The following is an 18,380-nucleotide window of genomic DNA, read 5'->3' as shown; positions in this document are numbered from 1 at the left end:
TATCACACTAATTTAATGAAGCCGTACCGAGAGAGAGAAGCTGTTGTACACCTGGCTCTGAACGCGCCTGAGGAAGTGGAGACCGAGATTTTTTTCCCGGAGTCCGCGTTAGATTCAGCACTCGAAGGGCTTTGTGAGAAAGTTGGCAGTGATACAACGCTAGACGATAATCAGCGAAGGGACCTGGTAGCTATTCTGCGAGAGTTCGGCGACCGTTTTGTAGACCAGCCCGGGAGAACGAGCTTGATGGAACATGACATACAGTTAACTTCTAACGAGCCCGTTCGGTGCAGACCTTACCGTGTCTCGCCTAGGCAGAAAGAGATACTGGCAACAGAGATACAGCGGATGCTAGACTCAGGACTGATAGTGCCATCGGAGAGTGAGTACACATCCCCGATCATATTAGTTGAAGCGCCCGGTAAAGATCCCCGGCCCTGTATCGACTATCGTCGTCTGAATGAAATCACTCGAGATCAGAGCTACCCGATTCCAAACCTGGAGGAGAGGGTCGAGACCATAAGTAGCGCTCAGTATGTCTCTACGCTAGATCTCACTAGAGGGTACTGGCAGGTGCCTCTGACTGAGCAGGCGAGCCGATTTGCCACCTTTATTTCCCCCTTGGGAACGTTTCGCCCTCTTGTCCTTACCTTTGGCCTCAAAAACGCGCCGTTTTGTTTTTCCCGGCTTATGGACCGGGTCCTGCAGGGCATGCATGACTACGCACTTCCGTATTTGGATGACATAGCTGTCTACTCAAAGAGCTGGGAGGAACACCTGTACCATCTAAAAGAAGTGTTGACACGGTTGCGAGAGGCCGGCTTGACCGTCAGGGCTACGAAATGTCAACTGGGGAGAGCGGAAGTTACTTATTTGGGCCATGTCGTCGGACGCGGTTACCGGCGTCCGCTAGAACTAAAAGTAGCGGCGATATCTGAATATCCCAGGCCAGGCACCAAAACAGACATTCGTTCTTTCCTCGGGCTAACCGGATACTACCAACATTATATCCGAAACTTTTCCGAACTCGCGAGCCCCCTCACGGACAGCTTGCGAAAGAGCGAACCTGTGAAAGTCGTGTGGGATCTCCCCAAGGAACGCTCATTTCTTGCCCTCAAGGCAGCCTTGACTAGCCAGCCTGTTTTACGAGCCCCTGACTACGAACGGTCGTTTGTTCTGCAGTGCGATGCCAGCGACCGCGGTATGGGCGCCGTCCTCAGTCAACAGGCCGAAAACGGAGAGGAACACCCCGTAGTATTTGTTAGCAGGAAGCTAACGCTACGCGAGCAGGCGTATAGTGTGTCGGAGAAAGAATGCGCCTGTCTCGTATGGGCAATCCAGAAGTTACAGTGTTACCTGGCAGGATCTCGGTTTACTGTGGAAACCGACCACTGCCCTTTGACCTGGCTTCGGAACATGTCAGCTAAAAACGGTAGACTCCTTCGTTGGAGCCTGGCGTTACAGGAGCACTCATTTGACGTGCGTTACAAAAAGGGACGAGATAATGGCAACGCTGATGGCCTCAGCCGAAGCTTTCCCGTGTAATGTCCTTTCATGACTCCCCAGACGTTATTCCGCTATGCAAATTTGTATTGTTCTTTTGCTTTAGCGAGAATCATTTTTGTCTGTTTGTATGTGTGTTCAGCAGCTCCACCTTCCCTTTGTGCTCTCACGGGCGGTGGCTTTCTGTGACATAAACCGTGCTACGGCACCCCCCCAAAATTTTAGGAAATTTTTCCCTTTTGGCTAAACAAGCTCTGTGTATTCTGGTTTGGTCAAACTTGGAAAGTTTCGGAGGAGGACGTAAATTTCACGCGACAGCTCATTTTCTCTAAACAGACTTTGTCGACCGAAAACAGCTTGGCAGTTCTTAAAGTCGGTTTGGCGCTTTCTGCTTGTTGGGCTGTGTACCTTGCTGGTTGAGACCGTTACAGTTGTCAACGAAGAAAGAAGAACCTTTGGGCCCAGCTGTGACCAAAAGCCGAACGGACACAACTCCAGGTCTCTGCGCGCAGCAGCGTTGGCTGCAACCACTACGAGACCTCTTCGGGCGGCGGACGTGCTGTTGTGTTTCTACCCCCCCCCCCCCCCCTTAACTCTCTTTGTGTGTTCCCGTCACACCTGTGTCCACTCGGACCACGTGGGCCCGATCATGCAGCTACCGTGAACATTCATCGAGGCCGACAACCCCGCGACGGCGGTGGGAAGTGGGATGCTTGGAATGCCCCTCCGAGCCTCAGCGGATTAGTGTAGCAAGAATGCCAGGGGCCATTGTCGGCAATGACCCCAGCGAAATTCCTATGCCGGAGGTATTGTTCGAGCGACCACAGAGGAGGCGACGGGCCGGCGCCGGTCACGCTGGCGGATAATTGAAGAATTCTGTGTCCCCGACTCGCGTTCTGGGCAATCGGCGGGGAGGCAAGTTCATTCCCCTGCTGGAGGACTTCGGGAGATTCCTATCCCGCAGCGCTGGATGAGTCGGCATCTCCTCCTCTCATCAACCAGCTGCGTGTGAGTGGAAAAACCCGCACCTGCCCAGCCGTGGGTGGTAACAAGAAGGTCCCCTTCGGTCCTTCCGATTGGACAGTGTTCGTCGACCATTATTCCCCAGCCAGGGATCTGGGGAAACCGAACGATATTTAACTCGGCCGTGAGTGTGGCCGAGGGAAGCCTGCTAGCTCCAGTCGACTACGGTTGACGAAGACGTTCCCCTTCCACTGAGAGCCATTCTCAGTCCCGCTCTATGTAAATAATGTAAATATGTGAATACAGTTTTTTCCTTCACTTCCCCTACTCCCCGTCTCCGGCCCAAGTTTCCTTCCTCCTTCGGCACAGCGGCGGTGCTGCTGGATCCGATGCCTGGTGGGACACGCTTCGAGCATCGACAAATATATCACTACTCTGAACCCCGTTGACGTCATGGGGGTTACTTTCGCTAAAGGCACTCCGTTGGTGCATCGTTCTGACTGACGGGAGGAGGTTGGGCGTAGCCTTGGCGTCGCGTCGTCTGCACAATGCTTTCTGCAGCGCCTTCTGTTTTGCACATGCTTACAAACCCGCACGAAGGAACAACAAAAAAAAAACTGCGGAGGGAGCGTACGGCGACAGCCTTGAACCCTAGCCATAAAAAGTAAGAAATAGTAGAACTGAGTGAGTTGGTTCGCCCCCCCCCCCCCCCCCCCCCCCGCCGTGATCACGTCACGAGACGCTCTGCGAGCGCACTCCCTTCTCAGTTTTTATGCGAAGCATATTACTAGAGCTACACTACAGCCCGTCGAGCGCGGCGGTGGAGCTACCATTGACCTTTAGCGTGACCACGTGACACCACGTGACAACATGACGTCACAGCAGAGGAGAGATGGGCTGCCGGCTCGCGCGGTCGGCCGCGGCGGTGGAGGCTCCACGGTACTACAGCTGCTGCTGCTGCTGCTAGGGGTACATCAATACAGTCTATAGGGAATGGTGGCGGTGGTGGAATAACTAAGGGTGTTTCCAATGTACTTTCCATGGATTCCAAGAATACTGTTGTAGCCGGTGCTGGGGCAGCGGTTGTACACTGCATTGAATTCACCGATGATCCCGTATATAGCTGCCACGGCAATCCTTGCTACACTTCTAGTGGTTGTATTAAAATGACCAAGTATTCAACCAAGGAAAGCCATGTATTACCAAGCCTAGCCATCAATATGCTTCGCATCTGACTAGGCTTAACCTTAGCTAAGCCTCAGCCATTTTTTTTTCTTCTATGCAAGCCCCCCAAAACAAGGTTTTAATTACTAATGCAGCAGAGCCTTTCCCTCGCTCACCCACTTGACCGCTCCGCACACACACCGCTTATCCTTCGTGCACCTTGCGTACGCCTCGACTCTAATGAATGACATGGGCTTTGGAGCGGAGAAAAAACACAAACGCACAGAACACAAACACACATGGAGAAAAGCAAACGGGCGGTTGCCGGGTCCACGCTTCGCCGTGTGTTTCGAACACAACCGACTTCCGCCCCTCCGCTCGTGAAACGGTGGGGAGGCCTAAAAAAAATGAAAAGGTGGCTTGCTAACTAGGGATGACAAACAGATGTAGGGAAGGATGCGCTCGCTAACCAAGTCTAGCGGTGAAACACCGCGAGGAGACCCAAAGAGCAAAGCTTCAGTCTTTCCTCAGGCCGAAGACTCAACACGGTACCAAACGGAGCCCGGGCTCGAGATAGCCTGGGCGCCACGACAATGCCAAGAGTCCACTTCCTTACATCGTCAAACAGCCAACACACATACAGAGCAGCACCACTGAGTAGACATCCTCAGTGTCGTAGCTATCAATCGTAATGAAACAGAAGCTTGACAAGCCCAACAAATCTATGCAGCAATTCACCCTGATTTTCACGATTCCCTTAGCTCCTTTATTTTTTCTTTGGGTTCGTAACCAATTGCACACTTGAGGCAAAACACAATACTTGCACAATATTGGCATGTAAAAGGGCAAACAACAAGTGAAATAGCTCAGGGTAGCTCTGGTCATGCAAACTGAAATCAGGTAATCATGGTAATCTATATTTTCGTCATAACCTGGAACAAAAGAAGCCTTCGACGATATATTGGTTGAGTTCTTGGTTTGCTTGCCTTAGGCATACAACTTCCGCTGCATAATTACTTGTGAATGTAATTGCCGGGTTTAATTAAAGAAGCAACACATGGGCAAAGAGGGACGCGGTAGTGGAGGGCTCCGGATTAATTTGAATGACTAGGGTTATTTAACGTGCGCTGGCTAGCACAGCTCACGAGAGTTTTTGTATTTCGACTATATCGACATAAGGCCGCCGCGGCCGGCGTCGAATAACTTGCGACTTTGTAATAGGCAGCCGAACGCAACACCACACAGCCACCACGACGGGTTTCAGGATCGCTTCATGATAATGGATACTGCACATTCCATTCTGCCATTATCAGCATGACAAAAGCCTTCTTAAAACGAGTGCTACTGATGGTAATCACGTTATGTTGAATTGGAACATTCACGAGGGTAGAAGAGAGTTGTTGGCAAGAGTAAAATCCTGACATAATGCAATCGAGCAGGCTTCATTATGTAGAAAAAATTCCCGCCTTTCCTACCAGTGTTTAAAAAAGCTAGTCGCTTTGAAGCTATGTCACGTTGCCAGCACACAGATGACACTCAAGCTCAAACACATGGAAACGCCCTGTTTTAATACATCTAAAGTTACACCTTGGTATGAAAACACAGGCTGACACAGCTTTGTGATCTGCAAACCAAAGAAGCGACACACTGGCCGAAGGTTCAACCAGGCGCATTAGCGGCTTAGCCGCAGTAAGGTTGATTCTTTCAACTCACAAGAAAAATGGAAGGTGCCTTACTTTTACGGAAAACGAGGTTCACATTTCAACGCAGCCCTGGTAGTTAAATATATTGCGGGAAAACTGGAAACAGCAGCGTGAAGCGTTAACAAGTGCGAGACAAAGAAGGCAGAGAAACGTTAGGAGCGTTCACTTTAGGCGCGTAGCAAGCAACCGCTAGGAACAGCAACGCCAAAAAAACAAAATAAAGCAACAACATAAAAACAATAAACAAACTTCATCTCATACTTTTCTGTAACATTAAGCACTTCGAATTTGCAAAGAGATTTATTTTCGCTTGAAACGGCTAAAACCATATAGACTGCAGACTGTATCGCCACCAAGCGGAGTGACACCAAACAGCAAGCTGCGGCGCGCAGGACGCGTATGCACGGCTGGTCTCGAGGGGAGCGCGGAAAGAATGCTCGCGAGCGGACTGCGCCACCTGGCCGAAGGCGGCATGCAAGAAGGCGGCGACGGTGCGGCGGCAGCATTCGGTGCTCGTGGCTAGCCGAGCCGGTAGCAAGAGGCGTTCGCAACTGGATACAGATTTCTAACTTTAGTTCAGCTTTACGAGTGGTCGGCTTGTTGAACTCGATGTGGACCGGATTTACTTGATTTCGAACTGCATAGGACAAAACGCGCTTCCAGAGTTTGAGTAAAACGCGCGGTTTTTGCACCGGTGCGCCTGCTCTTCAGAAAGTCAAGTGTAAATATCGGAGTAACGCACCCTACCTACATATGTTTCATTCATTGGTTGGAATAAAATATGGAAGTTGAGGACGCTTGCCGCGATCTACATCATCTTTGATCTACGGCAGCATCTTTCTGCCAATTGCCTGAACGTATAAGCGCGTCTTTTTAACGTGGTCTTGAGTTAGATGTTTTAAAAACCTTTCTGAAGGAACGTCTTACTGCAGACGTCTGAAAGAAGTCTCTGAAAACTTCATGCCGTTGACGTCTACGAGATGTTTCGATCTAGCGCAAAGCATATTCGAGGTGTTTTGGGGCGTTTCTAAGACGTTTTGTGTTTCGTGGGTTTGTCGGGCGTCGGCTAGCAGCATAGCCGATGCCAGCTAGCCCCGAGCTAATTTTTAAAAACCGAATCAAATACGAATAGTTTAGCTTTGCCACCGAATGGAGTATGAATCCAGCATTTTTACGAATATTCGCTCTGGTATTCAATACTCACACAGCGAATAACCGTGCTGAAGAGTGAGGCGGGCGGTAGCGGCGGCGCCCCCGTGCGGCGCTAGGTTAAAGCTGTTGTGGTGTAGCTGCCAGGGGCTACACGTACGTCACACGCGTAGGAAAGCTGCCAAGAGAAAACTCAGTAGCTGAGAGGAACGAACGTGGCGTGGGAGCCGAGGCATCAAAGCTACACACACTTTCGGAGGCCACGTGTGAACCGCCACGTTAAATACGGTCCGCGCCGCGGAGTCGAGCGAAAACTTTTTTTTCAAATCCTCTTCGTGGCCATTATTCGAAGACTTGAGATTCGATTCGTCTCGCATAATTTTCAGCGTGCACTGTTTGATTAGTTGAGCGAAAAGAATACGCGGATATTCGATTCGCTTTTCGAAAGTTTCGAATATTCTCACGAACCTAGTGAATGCCCTCGCACGCGTCACCAAAGCACCCTTTCTGATGAAATACGATTCACCTGTCTGTAGCCACATGACCAGAAAGGAAACTGGTCCGTCAAATTACGAAGGGAACTTTCCTTTCCTTTCTGATAACACAGCTACTCATTAGCATGCAATCGTAAGGCAACGCATAAGCTAGGTTCACCTTTATTCGCCGGAAAGAAACACGGTTTTGTAGGCTATTGGTTGCGTGCTCGCCTCGCAGTGTGGAGGTCCTTGGTTCAATTCCCCGCACCTTTGGAAGAAGCTCTTTTTACTCCACTCGGGGTTTTGCGGACACTTTTCCTGGACGCCAACGCCGCCAGTTTTCATTCCTAATGGGCCGTATAAGGCTTGTGCCTCAATAAAAAAAAAAGCCCGGCCACGTCACAGCAAACAGGAAAGACAAGGAAATTTTCGCCATAAGGCTTTCTCACCAAGATGATTTCTTCGAGGCGATTTGCTTAAAAGAGCACGAACAACATTTCATACATCGCCTCTTTCAGGGGTCTCAAACATGAGGGCCCGCAGAACACGGCTGTGAGTCCCGCTGGCTCTGGAGAGTCTATCCTTGTTGCTCCGGAAAAACTTCACCTTCTGATGATCTCTAGCCAAAAATAGCACTCGTTTACGTTCGGTCATACCTGCGTACCTCAGTAAGCTTTCCGTGAGGCAGGCGTACAAACATTAAACACAACAGCGAAGAAAAACTGAAAAAACAAAACAAAATTTAGTTCACTGCATGGTGGCCCTCTTCATATGGGAGCTTCTGATTTATTCGCCTCGTTTGCTTTTTGCAAAACCCTGAAGCCCTCCGTCTTCCTCCTCTCTCGCTTCTGTACGTGGGAGACAAAGAGCACAGCGAGGTAAATTTGAGACTCCGGCCCGAATAAAGTGGAGTTCCAAGTCTGTTTACCGCGTTCACCGCATTACAGGGGCAATTTTTTCCACTCGGAAAACACTCCCAGAAGGGCGCTACACTTCTATTTCCCATGATCTCGACTCCATTATGGCGTCACCCATGACCTTGCTGCAGGAATTCTGATAGACATGCTTTGGGTAGTTTTATTGATGTGATAGCAGTCACTGTGATTCGATTCACCTGGGCATGAATGTCGTCACAAAAATATTCTGTACTCCTTGGTTTCATATACAAGAGACGCCTGGAATACGGGTGAATTCTCTACTAGTGTCTTATGCAGGGTGTTACACGTAACTTGGACCTAGGATTATAGTGGCTTACCGAAGCTATTGGAAACCAACGAATTATTGTTTCCCGTCGTGTGGCGCTCCTCGGAGTATTAAATCGAAAGATCTACTACGCTAGTCTAAACCAAAGTTTCACTGCGTGCTGCCAGTGGTTGCAACGGCGCCCCTAGCAACCGGATCTGCGTCTAAAAACAGGTGATCGCTGCGCCGAGCTCCGCGCTTCGCCGCGGCGTAGGTCCGTTGGATAGTCAGACTAAGATAGTATATAAACGTATACTAGTTAGTGTGGTTGACCATGGTGATGTCATAGTATAGTAATGATCATAATTATTAGTAAACGTAAGAATGTCCTCATGTAATACATAATGGGAAAAGGGAAGTATAGCCTAATTAACGAATACCCCTGACAAGCGCACAAGTTAACTGCACTTACGGGGAGAGCGCTTCGGCGTCCCGAGTGACGCTTTGGGTTACGCAGTGCTAAACGGGAAGGAAAAGTGCACTCGTAGAAAAAAAAATAGCGACACGAAGTGAGCGGAATTTTTAAAGAGGTCGACGAAAAAAAAAACTTAAAATTGTCTGTTTGTCGTAATGGCGCAAATGAAACAAGCTTAAACAGTTCCTAACGATAAAAAATAGAAATAGAAGAAAAGCAGAGACCAGCAAAGACTATCCAGAATTTTGACAACAAACAAGATGAGTTGCATCTGATCGCGTTCTTTTGTTGCGTTGTTTCGCTTGCAGCTATATCGAAGAAATAACCAGAAAAACAGTGTAATAGCAAGTAAAATAAACTTCTGGGTACTTCTTAAGCACCATACATAATGCGCCTTCAAAGTCGCTGCTGTTGAGTTTACACACCCTGCCCTCAAAGTGTGTTCCCTGAATCTGAGTGCACTCTTCTTCGAGTAACATTCCACTTGCGACGTTTAGATTTGACAAAGTGCACTTACAGCGAGTGACACTATCCGTAAGTGCACATAACTTGCCCGCTTAGAATTTAGCGAAACGTAAGAATAACCCTCCACCCGCCAGGCACTGCCACAGTAGAGGCTGCGTTCAGCTCCCCCGCGCGGCCAGTTCCTGACAAAAAGGCTCGCCCCGCAACTGCGAAGGGATGGCGTCTGCAAGCGGCTGCCGCTGTTCGTAGAAGCGGGATTTCGACCTATTCATTCATGAGGCTGAAAAATTCTTTCGAGGAGCGAACGTCAGGAAAGGAACGGAGCTTTTTGAAGCAGGTCATGTACACAGTGTGAAAGAGGTGGTGTCGTGAGACGGGAGCGAAGTAGCAGCCCGGTGCATTGCGCAGACAAGCATCACTGCGCCACCGAAAACGATCAAATCAACGCTAAGAAATATTTGTATCTAATGCCTGTCAGCGCTGCACTGTCACTCAATTTTTTTTATCTTCCAGTAGACAGCTTGTAGCCGCGAGCTGCAGTTGCAAGGCAGGCAAGTGTAAACGCACTGCTGCCGTTACCATCTTTTTGGAGCGGTGTGAAACTCTCTCGGAAACGAGCTACCTGCAAGCCTGGGGTGTTCCTGCATTTAGAAAGGCTTACCCTGAACATTAAAAGACGGCCAGGCGGCATAGCATTGAAGGTAATTAGAAAACTCCAGTTTCTGAGCGAACGGCGCAAACCTGACTTCATAACATTCTCGTTTGCCGCACCTTCGGTGTTCGATGTGGAATACCCTGTTCAAACTACGCCTTGAAATGATCTGCCACTCATATTTTCTCTTTTTTCAGCAACTGCCAGACCATTATCGCTACAACACGTGCGTCAGTATTTTGGTGATATGAGATGTCCAATGAACGAGCTTTTGCAAGCAGAAGAGAATGCAAGCTGCGGCGAAGCGCCTGTGCGCACTGAAACTCCTGCGGAAAACATAAAACTTTTTGACTGGGATTCTGCAAAAAAGGAGTATCCCGGCTATTTCATGCAGGATTCTATAGCAGAAAAGCGGAGTTTCATTGCCAGGATTGTTAAAGTTCAACGCATTTAGTACAAGTGCCCTGATTCTTCGACATTAGGATATATTGCCACGTATCATAGTAGTGTCCGTTCGTTCGCGCAAGGCCGCAGGAAAGGAGTGTTATCATTTTTGTTCGTGACGCGAGAAGCGACCGGACTAATCTCGACTGATCACAGCTAAGCCACGCTGCATCTACGTGTTTCCAGATTACTCTAGATGATCTCGACCTACTAGGTAATAAGTACAATAATCCGTCCGTATATATTCTTAAATTATCGATTAAAAAAGTACTAAAAACATTATAAGTAAATTGTAAAATCTCAGCTAATTTTAAAGAGTTACAATATAAAGAAGAAGAAATTTTAACCTCTAAAAATTAGCATTTTTACTGGATTGCCCTGTTATCTCGAAGTTTCCTTGTCAGCTTTAAATTGAACGATGCCGCGAGCAGCGGGCATTCGTAGTTCGACGATTGACGAGCACGCTGGTTGCTTACGCCGCCACGAAGTGATTCAGTTCTTTTGCGGGCGCAAGTCAGCCCAAATAAAGAGCTTCGTTTGCAAGTCTTTCTGGTGTCTTCGTGACCGCTGGACTGCCGTCACTACAACGTGACAATATGATTATTGTACTAAATTATCACCCAGTCGTTCAGACGTGGAGGGAAAGATTTATCAGGAGCATGTTGCCGTTGCCCCTGAAAACGTGCCTTTACTGTCGAAAAAGACGCTGGACGACAAGGCGCCGTGGAAGCGAGCAAGGATTCTGCGCATAGCTGAAACTAAGGTAAACGCTTCTTTGCAGCGCGAAATTTGGGCTCCTTCCTGAAGTGTGACTGCGGGCGAGTTTCGCGGGGCTTTTTAAGCCCACATATTGTTGACAGCCAAGTCAATGACCGGAAATCGTGGGTGCAAGAAAAGGGAAGGGTTCCCAGAGAGCCATTAGCATTCCTCCGAGTCTGCTGAATTTGCCATGAGTCAAGAGCCTGTCTAGGAGGTAATGCATGAGTCAAATAAGCGCCTTCCGCACGAGTTTGACCATTGTTTGACTTGAAACCGCACGCGCGTGTTGCCCGTCGTGAAGGGTGGCTGTCTCCCAATGACACGTCGGAAATCCATACAACCTTGTCCGAGGCGAATTTATATATGTATTATTACATCCTACAACACAGCAATGTGTCCTGCTGTTGTTATGTGCCATTTTGTGCTCGGGAAGGACGCGCACAACTGCTTCGCGACGGCGCGCGCAACACAGCGGGAGCTGTCAGGCTGCCCCCGCCTTCCTGACAGGGACGCGCGCGCCGCCGCGCAGCAGTTAGATGCGCAGGGTGCCTTATAACCAATGTTTTTAGATAAGGAGTAATGTTTATCTTCCTCGGGGGATGCGCCACTGTTCCGTCACCGCTTTAAGGCGCGTTCACACTTGCCCAAAATACCGGCGAGCGAAGCGGATTCGGCCGCTTTTGACGCCGACCAGGGCAGACAGCGGCGCGGCGAGGCCGATCGGTCCAGACCGATTTCCGCCGCCGGAAAAATTCCGCGGCGACAAATATGGCGGCGCCCTTCGAAGCCGGACCCCTCGCTTCAGACTGAATTCTCGTTGTTGCTGCCTCTGTCAGCGCGTTCACTGACCATAAATGGGGCACTGGTCTTTCGCTTCGTCTCACCTTACCTATAAGAAAACGTGTAAGTGATAAATTTGCTTAATTTTTTTTATTTAGAGTGACGATCCTGCCGCTGCAAGGCTTAGGAGGAGAGTCGGTTTGTTGACAGCAATGGTTCCCGTCCGAACAACCAGATGGCGCCACTATAGGCTGAGTTTATTTTTGCGTCTCTGTTAGCGTACGCTGAACTAAAAGTGGGAATGCGCCTGCGTTTAGCGTACGTAAGCATGCGTACGCTTATGGTACGTAGACAGCGTGAATTTATGCTCTTTTCTCACTACATCTGAGTATGCCGTGAGCGGCGACGTGGTGTGAAAAAGCAAGAAACAGCAGGGGCGCAGTGGTTTCGCCTCGCCCAGGCGTCAAGAGATGAGAACAGGTCCTACTTTTTCCGGCGAGTGAATCCGCTTCGCTCGCCGGATTTTTGGACAAGTGAGAAGGCGCCCGATGGATGGATAGGAGCGCCCCCTTTGAAACGGGGTGGTGGCAATTGCCACCATGCTCAGCTTTTCTTTATTTATTATTATTTTTTTGTTTACTGTGTTGGCAATTCTCATTAAGATTCTCCATCAACTTTGCCTACGGTTTCCTACTATTCTAACCTTATGCCACATCTCTGCTTTTCAGCCACCAATCCTCCAATCGCTTTTTGCTGACTTCCACTGCAGATTTATTTACATGACCATCGTTATCTTTAAACCCTAGGGCCTCAGAAAGAGTGACTGTGCCTGCATCGACATCCGGATGGATACCATCACATTTGATTATGAGGTGTTCAATTGTTTCCACAGATCTACCACACACTGCACATGTGTCATCTTCTTCGTTAAATTTCTTTTTGTAGCTGCGCGTTCTAAGACACCCTGATCTAGCTTCAAAAAGTAGGGCACTGCCTCTTGAGTTATCATAGAAAAATTCTTTCCTGATCTGCCTTTTCCAGAATCGATATAGTTCTGCACTATGTTTCTTTTCCATTGAATTCATCCAATTTTTACTTCCGCGTTTTTAACCTGTCGTTTAATGCTCTTTCTTTCTCCGTCCTCATGACCGGCATACTTACTGGTTAGTTTTCTAGTTCTTTTCCGCCACTGTGAGTCAACGTTCTTTCTGTATAAATATTTAAATACCTTAGCTGCCCATCTGTTATCGTCCAATTTCCTCAGGCGTTCTTCATATAGTATTTTACTCTTAGCTTCCCGTGCCTCGAACGATGCCCAGCCCATATCCCCTTGTACTGCCTCGTTTGTGGTTTTGCCGTGGGCACCTAGTGCTAATCTTCCAACAGCTCTCTGATTTACGTCTAATCTCGACTGAACTTCTGCCCTTAAGCACAGAACCGCATTGCCGAAAGTAAGTCCCGGCACCCTTAAAGAGACGCGAGCGCCATCTGCAGGGTTTTGTTAAAGTCACTGGGTTTTGTCAGTACCACGCCCGTTGGCTCCGCTCTGTCACGTGGCCACTTTGCGGCATAACTGGTCTTCGCTGGCTCGCGCCTCGCATCGTCTGCGCCGGATGCGGCTGCTTCTACGTACTGATCAGTTCGCGTGCGCTCTACACCTGGGGTACGAGAGGGCAGTATGCTCGAGGTTGAGCTTTTGGGTATATATCTCGGCCGAAACTGAAAGCCTTTCTTTCCGTGGTTCTACAAGGTGAAATTGAATACGACGTGCCGCTTGCCCCTTCAGATTTTGGCGTGATAAAATTATTCACATGGGAAATATGCGGCTATGCAAAATAGTTTGTAGCTCCGCTTCGTCATGGCTGTAGTCGCACTGGCAGCACTAAATTTCGCGAAGTGTGGGTCCCTTAGTGCTCACCTTGCAGCACCTACTGCAGCAGAAAATCACCTTATTAGATTTTCCCTTGGCTTTTTTTAACACCTGCGTTAGGCAATAAAAAACAGAGTGGTCGACATTCTCAGAAGTGATTGAAACATCTACTGAATTTCGCTGCCTCGGCCTGGGTGCAAACTCCCGTTTACTTCGAGAAATCACCTCGTTAAATACGATGTTTACAAGCCGCCAAAACCAGATTTTAGGAGGATAACGAAACTAACTTTCCTCGACATGTATGCAGATACGGTTAAAGAAGCCCTAACAAGATCCTTTAAGCTTCCATGACGGAACACAGCATTCCCTGAAAGTTTACACAGCTAGGCAGTCACAAGAGCCGAGCAGCCGTTTGCCAACGCGTCTTTAACGTGCCCGGTTAAAGTTATGGTTATAAATTCTACTAAATCATCTCGTTTAAATAATACAAAAGAGATCGAGGCAAAAACTACCCTTGCATCCCTTAAATACATTTTTGTACGCGCGTGAGTCACCGTCCGCTGCACTTCTCAGAGTAGCAGACGACGTGCCCATTCTAAAGCGAACGCAGCGCCACCGCCTAGGATGCAATCGCGTGGGTCTGAGCCGCTTCCCGGCACGCCGTGGCTGTTTTCCAACTGCCCTTATCTAAAAACGTTGGGTAATGAACAAATAAAGGTCTACTACTGCTACTGACGCAATGTAAGTCACACGACTTATTGAGGCAAAATAGAATTACCATTGTGTCGTTATGCGCAATGCCTTGAGTGATTCATATGCATGATTGTTTTCCTTGTTTGCACATTTCGTGTCTTGCTCACGTGATTGAGCATGCGTGGTTGTGTCATGCTGCTGTGTACGCGCCTTGTTGTTTTTGTCGCGCTTTACATTACTTTTCGTCACTATTATTACTGCTGGATTTCGTCTCTTCTTCTCACTTAAATTCTTGCAATGTTTCTTTTTTTTGTTATGTTCGTTTTCTTGATGTATTATTGATATGCCCATTCCTGCCTAAGGCCTCAAACTGAGGCTGGCAGTATCTTGTAAATAATAATAAAATGACGTCAATCGGCGCGTCGAAAAGGCGCGTACCGAGGCTGCTGTCGCCACGGACGGCGGCAACATGGACGCAGTCGCTTTGGCGAGTTCCGGTGCTGGCAGTTGTCCGGAACGCACTCAACATTACAGACGCCAAGCCATGCTCAGTTGCCCGATACACCAGAGCTTTCGCTCTCTAACCAGGTTCAACAGTAGCTAAACCTCAGCTAATGTTTTAAATTCCGCTTATTTAGTTAATTAGCTAAAATTACGCCAATATTTTATTATTCAATTTATGGTCACGTGCATTCCGCTAAGTTGTAGAAGGGGCTCAGCAAGAACCGATCCAGCTTTTTATATCAACGTACATACTATGTGGTCCTTTTTGACGGCATTTAGAGAAAGCTCGCGAAATACGAAAAAAAAAATTAGGCAGTGGCTTAGCTCTGGTTAAGCCTGGATATAGACCGTTTACAGCGCGCAGTTCTTACGTTTGAGACCAGATGGCGCCACAGGCGCGCTCGGAACACGGCGTCATTACTTGCCTCGTAAGTCGCCGGCGTGTATGCCTCGACGCAGCAGTGGAAAGAGAAAATACATGCTCTGTTGTGGATTGCAAGAATTGCGACAAACAGTTAAAGGCCTACTTGACCGAAATTTTTCAAACCGTAAAGAGATTGTTTTTTCATAGTACACCCCCGTATTATGCTACCCACAAAACATTACGCTCCAGTTTCAAGCAGTTACTGTGAAAAAGGCACGCAAAAATCGGAGTTTTCAATACCGAAACTGGAAAAACGGGCGCCATTGCCGCCCGCCGGAAGTGACGCATGTTTGAGACTGTACTCCGGACGGGTTCGGAGCGTCTGCTCGTTGCGGCTCGAGCGAAGCGCTGGTAGCGGTAGCGCGTGCAGCACTTTGTGCGATAAATACTAGTTATATGTGAAAACACACATCTTGAAACGGATGAAACGCCCTAGAAAAAGTTTTAAACGTGTTTTATTTGCTGTAGTAGACTAGAAAAGTCCTGGCTCAACCTCAGTGAAGATGATCGCACCGCAATGCTTGTGAGCGCTGTTTGCCTGGCAGTATTCGATTACAGCTTGTGCAAAGTTCGGATATAGCGGAGGAAGGAAGCATATTCAAATGGAGGCCAAGTAGAAGTGCTTGTATTATAAAGACGACTTTTTTGAGCGGGCACGCGCGTGCCAGCAGCACATGTGCGCTCTGCTGTGCGTGCAATATGGTTGTTGTCTTGATAAAAAAAAATGACCTGCCTTCTCCTTTTCCTTCTCATTTTTCTCCCCCGTCGAAAGGTATTCCTGCCTGTGCACAGAAATTTGGAGCAGGTGCTGTGAACGCCAGTTAAAACAATAAAAACAGATGGATGTGTAAAACAGAGCTGAAGAGAATTAAGTGCTGCGTTAAGCGAAAGAATATGCCAGAAGCAAAATTTGTGTTGCAAAATAAATATATATTTTTCTCTTCGAGGACTGTGGCATCAGTGCGGTGCCGATGGTGGGCTGGTTCATCTTTGCGCGCCTCGGTCGGGCAAGCCACTGCGCGTTGCGAAATACATGTCGATTCAAATGAACAAAAACTTATGCGTTGCGTTCATTACAGTATTTACCTAGAACCACTTAAAGCCCGTCTACTACAGGGACGGAAAGGTTTTTCTAATCTTTTCAAACCACACAGCTGGGCAGAACGACGTGGTTGCCGAACCTCAGTCGACCGTATACGCCCACCGCGCAAATTACCGTAGGTGTCTCTAACCAAACATATAAATTTGATATTTATAAGTTATGGTATTTATATGTTATGGATCACCAATTAGCCCGCACCCTTACCCTACTGAATAAAATCAAAATTCTTTGAAAAGATTATCATTCAAATAACATGCGTGCAGTTCTCTGGGGTCTTGGAGACGCGTCTCGAATGGTAACGCTGAAGCTTCCTGTAATCGACCTCAAGTGTGAATGGCGTGAGGCAGTAAGAAAGTCGACGTTTTCAGTAACGCTTGTGTGGCCTTCCAGGATTCTCAGCCCGGCCTGCAAATCTTCGAGGCAGCAGATACACTCGGCGCACGACGGCATTATTGCGCATTGGGCAGAGCTGTACTTGCAAACGGGTGTGCATATGTTGATTCCTTTTCAGACGAAGCAGACCTCTCCTAGACTTCTGCCTGGTGTAAATAACGTGCCGTCAAAAGGGCGTTGCTCGATGAGCAAAGCCGTCCACTTTAACTTCTGGACCGGCTTAGCTAGCTTGTGACAAGCGGTTCCCCCCTACTCTTTAGTCTCCCGATTAGAGACGCCTCGAAGCCTTCGGTTCGTGGCATGCTTTGCCGATCGGGCCAGAAAGACATAGGTGCTCTGATGCATGATGTAGACCGGGACAGGTCTATTGACAAAGCCTAACCCACAAAAGCGGTTAGCGCGAGGCAGAAGCGTCAGTCACCCACCATTATCTTTTTTGAAGAAGAGAGGGGAATTCACGTTAAAACCTGAGCTCCAGACAGCTGACACCAGCTTTCGAGATAGGGGGTGAAGGGCAGTGGCCGAGAGGTATACATGGTGCTTTCCGCATTCCTCGTGTTCCCTTCCGCGGCCATGCACTTCGTCGACATGATGCCAGCACTTATTTTTCTCGGATACCATCGAGCTTCGCGGTGAAAACAGCCAGAAACGCGCCACAAGAAGAGCTTACAAGGGGCGCGCACTCACTTCAGAACGCCTGAAACTGGCGAGCCGGCGATGCCGGTGTCTCAAATGTGCGTCATTTCCGGTCAGGTTTGTTGTTCAGCACACCGCTAGGGGTCTGCGTCGTCTGCTACAGAGGTTTTTGAACGCTCCTAACTAAAATTCTAGACGCTCCACAGCCCTAATATTAAATATAAATATTGTTAATAACATGCACACTATATCGAGCGCAAAATTAGCCGAAGTAAAGTTTCGGTCAAGTAGGCCTTTAAAGGGGCGGGATGCGATCGTTTGCGAGCTTCACGTAACCGAGCTGCACAAGTACGTACTGCCCCTGTTGGCGCCCGTTCGGCATCCACCCTTTCCGAACGGGCGAACGCAACACACATGTTCGCCAGCGCAAGACAGCGAATATAAAAAGAAAGGTCTCTATCTTCGAAAATCTGCGAGGGTAAGTGCGCAACATAGCCGCATGAACAAGCTGTCCTGCCACCGAAACGTCGCAAAAAAAAGGACGACTTACGCTCCTATACCTCTACTGCATATTGTGCAGTGCATAGCCGTCCGAGCTCACAACGCTTACCGCCAGTTCGTGTATAACACACCGTCTTGGTACTACTGTTGAACTTCGCTCCATGTAGTGCGGTTTTCGTGGACCACAATCGGAATAAAGCATTTGTGTTACGGCTGCTGTGCTCCGCGGTTGTCACTTCCTCGCGATCCATGCGAGACAGACGTTAAAAGTGACTTCGGCTGATTACTTACAACCAGCGAGACCTCGAGTAATTTCATGTCCGCATATCGAGCATGGAGCGTACCACAATTTTATACTATGTGAGGCTGACATAATTGTGAACTTCGTGTAGTGAACGCTCTGCCATGCGCGCGTTATAACAATTATATCGCAGAATCCTTGTAAACGATAGCATGCAGTCTTGTGAAGGCTGCTTGATGCATTGTACTGCTTAAATGATTGGGTAACATTTGTTTGTTTATTTATTTTTGTCGTCTATTTT

Source organism: Amblyomma mixtum, chromosome 3 (genome assembly GCF_055824585.1).
Source record: "Amblyomma mixtum isolate Tamu chromosome 3, ASM5582458v1, whole genome shotgun sequence".
Lineage (NCBI taxonomy): Eukaryota > Metazoa > Arthropoda > Arachnida > Ixodida > Ixodidae > Amblyomma > Amblyomma mixtum.
This window is presented reverse-complemented; position numbering follows the sequence as displayed.